Source organism: Mustelus asterias, chromosome 20 (assembly GCF_964213995.1).
Source record: "Mustelus asterias chromosome 20, sMusAst1.hap1.1, whole genome shotgun sequence".
NCBI lineage: Eukaryota > Metazoa > Chordata > Chondrichthyes > Carcharhiniformes > Triakidae > Mustelus > Mustelus asterias.
Window position 1 is genome coordinate 21,125,333 of NC_135820.1, and position 7,104 is coordinate 21,132,436.

A 7,104-nucleotide genomic window follows, 5' to 3' on the forward strand; every position below is an offset into this window, starting at 1 on the left:
TTGATTACCTGTAAAGGCTCGCATTCCAACCATTATTTTGTAAATTGAGTTTGTGTCTTTATATGCCCTGTTTGTGAACAGAACTCCCACTTACCTGACGAAGGAGCAGCGCTCCGAAAGCTAGTGGCTTTTGCTATCAAATAAACCTGTTGGACTTTAACCTGGTGTTGTGAGACTTCTTACTGTGTTTACCCAAGTCCAACACCGGCATCTCCACATCTTGGTCATAGAAGACAGAGAGTAGCGGTGGAAGGTTGTTTTTCAGAATGGAGATCTGTTGCTAGTGGCTAGCTGTTCTGTCTGGAGACAATACACATCTCTTTAACCTGTGTTGAATGCTCCCTCCACCCACATTGTCTGTACCTTTAAGACCTGGCTGGCTGTAGAGATTTGCATTCTAATTAGTATTCTGTAACTTGATTTCTGTGTCTGTGCACTGTTGGAGAACAGATATCCACTCCATCTGACGAAGGAGCTGTGCTCCGAAAGCTTATGGTATTTGCTACCAAATAAACCTGTTGGACTTTAACCTGGTGTTGTGAGACTTCTTACTGTGCTTACCCCAGTCCAACGCCGGCATCTCCACATCATCGCTAGTGGTATTCCGCAGGGATCAGTGCTGGGACCTGTTTTATAATACTTATAAATGATCTGGAGGAAAATGTGGGTGGTCTGATTAGTAAGGTAATAAATGACACGAAGATTGGCGGAGTTGCTGATAGTGCCGAGGGTTGTCAGGGGATGCAACAGCATATAGATTGGAGACTTGGCACAGAAATGGCAGATAATCCGGACAAATATGAGGTGGAGGATCAAATTTATGTATGAATTATACTGTAAATGGCAGCACCCTTAGGAACATTAACATACAGACGGGATCTGGGCATGCAGCTCCACATTCCCTAAAATTGGCAACACAGGTGGCCAAGGCAATTAAGAAAGCAAATGGCATGCTTGCCTTCATTAGCCGAGGCATTGAGTACGGGAGTTGGGAAATCATGTTGCAGCTATGTAAAAACTTGGTTAGGTCGCATTTGGAGTATTGCATGCAGTTTTGGTCACCAAACTATCAGAAGGATGTGGAAGCTTTGAAGAGTGCGCAAAGAAGGTTGACCAGGATGTTGCCTGGTCTCGAGGGTGTTGACTATGAGGAGAAGTTGAATAAACTAGGATTGTTTTCACTGGAAACACGGAGGCTGAGGGGAGACCTGATAGAGGTCTACAAAATTATGAGAGGCATAGACAGGGTGGGTAGTCAGAAGCTTTTTCCAAGGGTGGAAGTGTCAATTACAAGGAGGCACAGGTTCAAGGTAAGAGGGGGAAAGTTTAAGGGAGATGTGTGGGGGAAGTTTTTCACGCAGAGTGGGAGTGCCTGGAATGCACTGCCAGAGGATGTGGTGGAAGCAGGCACATTAGCGACTTTTAAGAGACATCTGGATGGGTACATGAATAGGGAGGAAATAAAGGGATACGAGTAAAATCAAGTTATTGAGTATAGGAGTTGGAATGTTATGGTGAGGTTATATAAGACATTGGTGAGGCCGAGTTTAGAGTATTGTGTGCAGTTTTGGTCACCTAATTACAGGAAGGATATTAATAAGGTTGAAAGAGCGCAGAGAAGGTTTACAAGGATGTTGCTGGGACTTGAGAAACTGAGTCCCAGAGAAAGGTTGAATAGGTTAGGACTTTATTCCCTGGAGCGTAGAAGAATGAGGGCAGATTTGATAGAGGTGTATAAAATTATGATGGGGATAGACAGAGTGAATGCAAGCAGGCTTTTTCCACTGAGGCTAGGGGAGAAAATAACTAGAGGACATGGGTTAAGGGTGAGGGGGGAAAAGTTTAAAGGGAATATTACGGGGGGGGGGGGCTTCTTCACACAGAGAGTGGTGGGAGTTTGGAATGAGCTGCCAGATGAGGTGGTGAATGCGGGCTCACTTTTAACATTTAAGAAAAACTTGGACAGGTACATGGATGGGCGGGATGTGGAGGGATATGGTCCAAGTGCAGGTCAGTGGGACGAGGCACAAAAATGGTTGGGCACAGGCAAGAAGGGCCAAAAGGCCTGTTTCTGTGCTATAATGTTCTATGGTTCTAGAAAGTGTGCAGAAAAATAATTACTGGGTTGCTACAGGGGCTTGAAGGTTTGAGATATAATGAAAGTCTGGATAGTCTGGGACTTTTTTCCCTTGGGTAGGCTCAGGAGTGGTCTTATAGAGGTCTATAAAATATTGAGGGCATGGCTATAGCAGCTTTATAGAACCTTAGTTAGGCCGCACTTGGAATATAGTGTTCAATTCTGGTCAACACACTACCAGAAAGATGTGGAGGCTTTGGAGAGGGTTCAGAAAAGATTTTCCAGGATGTTGCCTGGTATGGAGGGCATTAGCTATGAGGAGAGGTTGGAAAAACTTTGTTTGTTCTCACTGGAACAACGGAGGTTAAGGGGCGACCTGATAGAATTCTACAAGATTATGAGGGGCATGAACAGAATGGATAGTCAGAAGCTTTTTCCCAGGGTGGAAGAGTCAATTACTAGGGGGCACAGGTTTAAGGTGTGAGAGGCAAGGTTTAAAGGATATGTACGAGGCAAGTTTTTTACACAGAGGGTGATGGGTGCCTGGAACTCGCTGCCAGGGGAGGTAGTGGAAGCAGATACGATTGAGTTTTATGGGGCGTCTGGACAAATACATGAATAGGATGGGAATAGAGGGATATGTCCCCGGAAGGGTGGGTGGTTTTAGTTAAGTCGGGCAGTATGGTCGGTGCAGGCTTGGAGGGCCGAAGGGCCTGTTCCTGTGCTGTAATTTTCTTTGTTCTTTGATTATTTTAGCTTTAAATTGAGGGGTGAGAGATATAGGACAGATGTTAGAGGTAGGTTCTTTACTCAGAGAGTAGTAAGGGCGTGGAATGCCCTGCCTGCAGCAGTAGTGGACTCGTCAACATTAAGAGCATTCAAATGGTCATTGGATAAACATATGGATGATATTGGAATAGTGTACATTAGAGGGGCTTTAGATTGGCTTCACAGGTCGGCGCAACATTAAGAGCCGAAGGGCCTGTACTGCGCTGTAATGTTCTATGGTTCGAGTAATGGCAGTTTTTTTTTTAGTTAGGGCATCATGATTGGCAGACTTCGAGGGCCAAAGTCTGTACTGTTCCTGTGCTGTACTGTTCCTGTGCTGTACTTTTCTTTGTTCACACTAAGACAGTGCAACCCAGATCCTAACCACTTGCAGTGCGAATCTGTCTCCACCACACTCAGAATACATTCCAGATCTTAACCACTTGCAGTGCGAATCTGACTCCACCACACCCTCAGGCAGTGCATTCCAGATCCTACTCGGTGTGATCTGTCTCCACCACACACTCAGACAATGTCTGGATTGTGGGTTTAAGGCGCTAGAATGGGGGTTTCAAATTGTGTCTCTGAAACACCACAAATAAATGTGCTTGTCAAAGAAAGTTTTACCTTAAAGAAGATCCAGTAGCCAAAGGTTGGTTTGTTTATTGGATTCTTTCTTGCTGGTCACAACACATACAGGGTTAAAAGCAGTTATGCTCGTGGTTTGTATAAGCAGTGCTGAATATATATTACGGTCAGAACTGGAGAAGGTATTAGTTCATGTTTGCAGCTGGCTCCTGTGAAACAAAGAGTAATTTATGATCCTAATGTCTGCCAGATGCAGTCCCCTTCTGTCTAAAGTAATTGGCATTGAAAGCAGAGGAGATCCGACACTGCAATCCCAGATCGAGTATTTAAAAACACACTAACGTATATAGCCATAGCAATTACCTCAAACATTTGATGTGATTAATATGTTGGCAATCCTTTCTTTGCGGGTTTCTATTGGCAAGACACGTGGCATAGTAATATGGATTGCTGCTTCACAGTCCAGGGTTCGATTCCAGCCTTGGGTGACTGTGTGCAGTTTGAATTTTCTCCCAATGCATCTCTCTCCTCTGGATGCTTTGGTTTTCTCTCACAGTCCAAAGATGTGGGCCAGGATTCTCCCCAAAAAAATCTAAGTGCCGAATTTGGGTGAAAACGTGAGTATATCACGCTTGTTTTTTTCAGCGGGAGTTCACAGAAGACTCTCCCACACTGTGCACTGCAGAAAATCCTGTTGAAAATCAGTGGGCAATTCCTGCTGGAGAGGCCGGCAGCATTGTACTGAGTGGGGCCACTGCACATGCGCCAATCTGTCAGCGCCACAATTGGCGCATGCGCAGTAGCCCGTCTGCCGGTCTCCCGATTGCTGGCCAGCCCCACGATCCCCGCACTGCCGGCTGTGCGACCCCCCCACATTGCTGACCCTCCAAAAATTCCCGGGCCAGCCCTGACCCCCTGCCGGCGTGGGTGGCGGGCCCGGAGACTTCAGTACCAATTATTTAAATTGTATTTGCATTGCCCCCTTCATGTATAATGCGGCTCCGCGCCTATTTCCGGCGCAGAGCTGACGGCGCCGGCAGATACGCTCGGGGCCAAATGTCCAGTGCAGATTCCACACCACTTAAATCTCCCAGCCGCTGCACTGATTTTTTAGTAAGGAGTCTAAAGGTTAAAGACTCCTTACTGTGTTTACCCCAGTCCAACGCCGGCATTTCCACATCCTGATTTTTTTAGCACAGGGGAATGGGAGAATCGCCCCCATATGCATGTTAGGTAGACTGGCCATACTAAATTGCCGCTTAGAGTCACAATATGTGTAAATTAGATGGGTTAGCCATGGTCAATGTGTGGGATAGGGCAGGGGAGAGAGCCTGGGTAAGACACTCTGTCAGACAGGTGCAGGCTCAATGGACCTTATGGCCTCCTGCACTGTGGGATTCCATAATGTGCTTTGCTTCACGATATTTTCAAAGGTACATGTCCGAGGTTAGATATCTCCCAGGCAGCAGAATCGAGGGCTGAAGCTGCAAAATGTCTGTGTTAGCATTTTGTATTGCAAAGTGCAAGTGCCAAAGGGACCAATTTTGTGCTGAGGGTTCGTGTAGATTTGTCTTTATTGTTTGTCATTTCTTCAAATGCTATATTGCTTACCTGGTGCCCAAGTGAGGGAAATCTCAAACCAGTTTGAAAAGATATTGCAGACGGAGGATCAGAGTCCAATAAGGGTTAGGGTTTAGGATCCATGTTGGTATTAACAGTATAGGAAAAAGTATGAAAGGGTTCAGTTTAGAAAGTACCAGAAACTCGGAGCTAATTTAAAGGTCAGGACCTCAAAGATTATAATCTGTTTTATTACTTGAGCCATGAGCAACTTTTTACAGGGACAAGCAGATTATGGAGATGTGGGAAAGAAGATTTCTATTTCATGACACACTGGCACCAGTACTGGGTCAGGATACTGTAGTGTTGCCATGGCCTTCATCTGAACCCTGACTAGACCAGGGTCCGAGCAGAAAGGATAGCTAGGGCAATCACAGGGATTTTAAACGAGTAAAGGGGGAAGAAGATTTGAAAACAAATGAAAGGGAAGTGACAGGGTGACAGTCAGGAATAGATACCACAGGTAAAAGAAAACCTAAAGGATGTAAAATAGTTAAAAGTAGGAAAGAAAATAAACTAAGTGCAGTTTCTCAAACATCAGAGCAGACAGGTTAGGGTATGTGGTGGCCTGTTAAGAGTTCGTTATACACACAGAATAAAGGAACAAATTGAATAAATTGCAGCTGCAATAAAGGGTATGTATGACATGGTAGCCATTACTGAGACTTAACTGAAAGACAGTCAGGGCTGGGAACTAAATCTACCAGGTAAGGAGGAGGGAGAACATTAGAGATTAATGAGGACATTGCTTTAATGAAAAAAGAGGATTTAATGTAAACAGGCAGTACAGCCATCGAATAGAATTGAGAGATGGGAAAGTTTTAAAAATTGTAATGTGAATTCTGTAAAGGCCCTCTTAGTAATACCAGCCTCTCCTCTCTCCTGATAGCAGCTCCTGGTCGAGATATAGATGTTCCAGTGATTTGTGAAGTTGAATACTAGTCAGCAAAAAGTCAGCACAAAAAGTTGGTGGCATGGTAGCAGTGGTTAGCACTGCTGCTTCACAGCTCCAGGGACCTGGGTTCGATTCCCGGCTTGGGTCACTGTCTGTGTGGAGTTTGCACATTCTCCTCGTGTCTGCGTGGGTTTCCTCCGGGTGCTCCGGTTTCCTCCCACAGTCCAAAGATGTGCGGGTTAGGTTGATTGGCCAGGTTAAAAATTGCCCCTTAGAGTCCTGAGATGCGTAGGTTAGAGGGATTAGCGGGTAAATACGTGGGGGTAGGGCCTGGGTGGGATTGTGATCGGTGCAGACTCGATGGGCCGAATGGCCTCCTTCTGCACTGTAGGGTTTCTATGATGAAGTCCATTGATGAATTAGAAGCTATTTAATAATTTAAACAATTCATACAAACATCAAGATAAATGCGAAGTGATGCATTTTGGTAGAACTAATGTCGGGGGGAGCTATACGATAAATGGCAGAACCATAAAGGGTGTAGATACGCAGAGGGACCTGGATGTGCAAGTCCACAGATCCTTGAAGGTGACGTCACAGGTGGAGAAGGTAGTGAATAAGGCATATGGCATACTTGCCTTTATAGGACGGGGCACAGAGTATAAAAGTTGGGGTCTGATGTTGCAGTTGTATAGAATGTTGGTTCGGCCGCATTTGGAATACTGCGCCCAGTTCTGGTCACCACACTACCGGAAGGACGTGGAGGCTTTAGAGAGAGTGCAGAGGAGGTTTACCAGGATGTTGCCTGGTATGGAAGGGCTTAGTTATGAGGAGAGATTGGGTAAACTGGGGTTGTTCTCACTGGAAAGACGGAGGATGAGGGGTGACCTAATAGAGGTGTATGAAATTATGAAAGGCATAGATAGGGTGAACGGTGGGAAGCTTTTTCCCAGATCGGTGGTGACGTTCACGAGGGGTCATAGGTTCAAGGTGAGGGGGGGGGGAGGTTTAACACGGATATCAGAAGGATGTATTTTACACAGAGGGTGGTGGGGGCCTGGAATGCGCTGCCGGGCAAGGTGGTGGAGGCGGACACACTGGGAACGTTTAAGACTTATCTAGATAGCCACATGAACGGAGTGGGAATGGAGGGATA

At 45.7% G+C, this 7,104-nt stretch overlaps 1 protein-coding gene across 2 annotated transcripts in view; it reads right to left on the bottom strand.

Annotated features, from left to right (window-relative positions):
• Window positions 1–4,384, bottom strand: part of pltp (phospholipid transfer protein) — a 147,996-nt gene extending 143,612 nt beyond the window's left edge. Inside the window, exon 1 of one of the 2 annotated variants that reach the window (XM_078236324.1) lies at window positions 3,797–4,384. The gene's annotated coding sequence lies outside the window, so the exon portion shown is untranslated. Of the gene's footprint in view, window positions 1–3,472; window positions 3,777–3,796 lie in introns of those variants that run through there. The other variant, XM_078236321.1, reaches the window with a different exon arrangement.
• Between the last annotated feature and the right edge of the window lie 2,720 nt (window positions 4,385–7,104).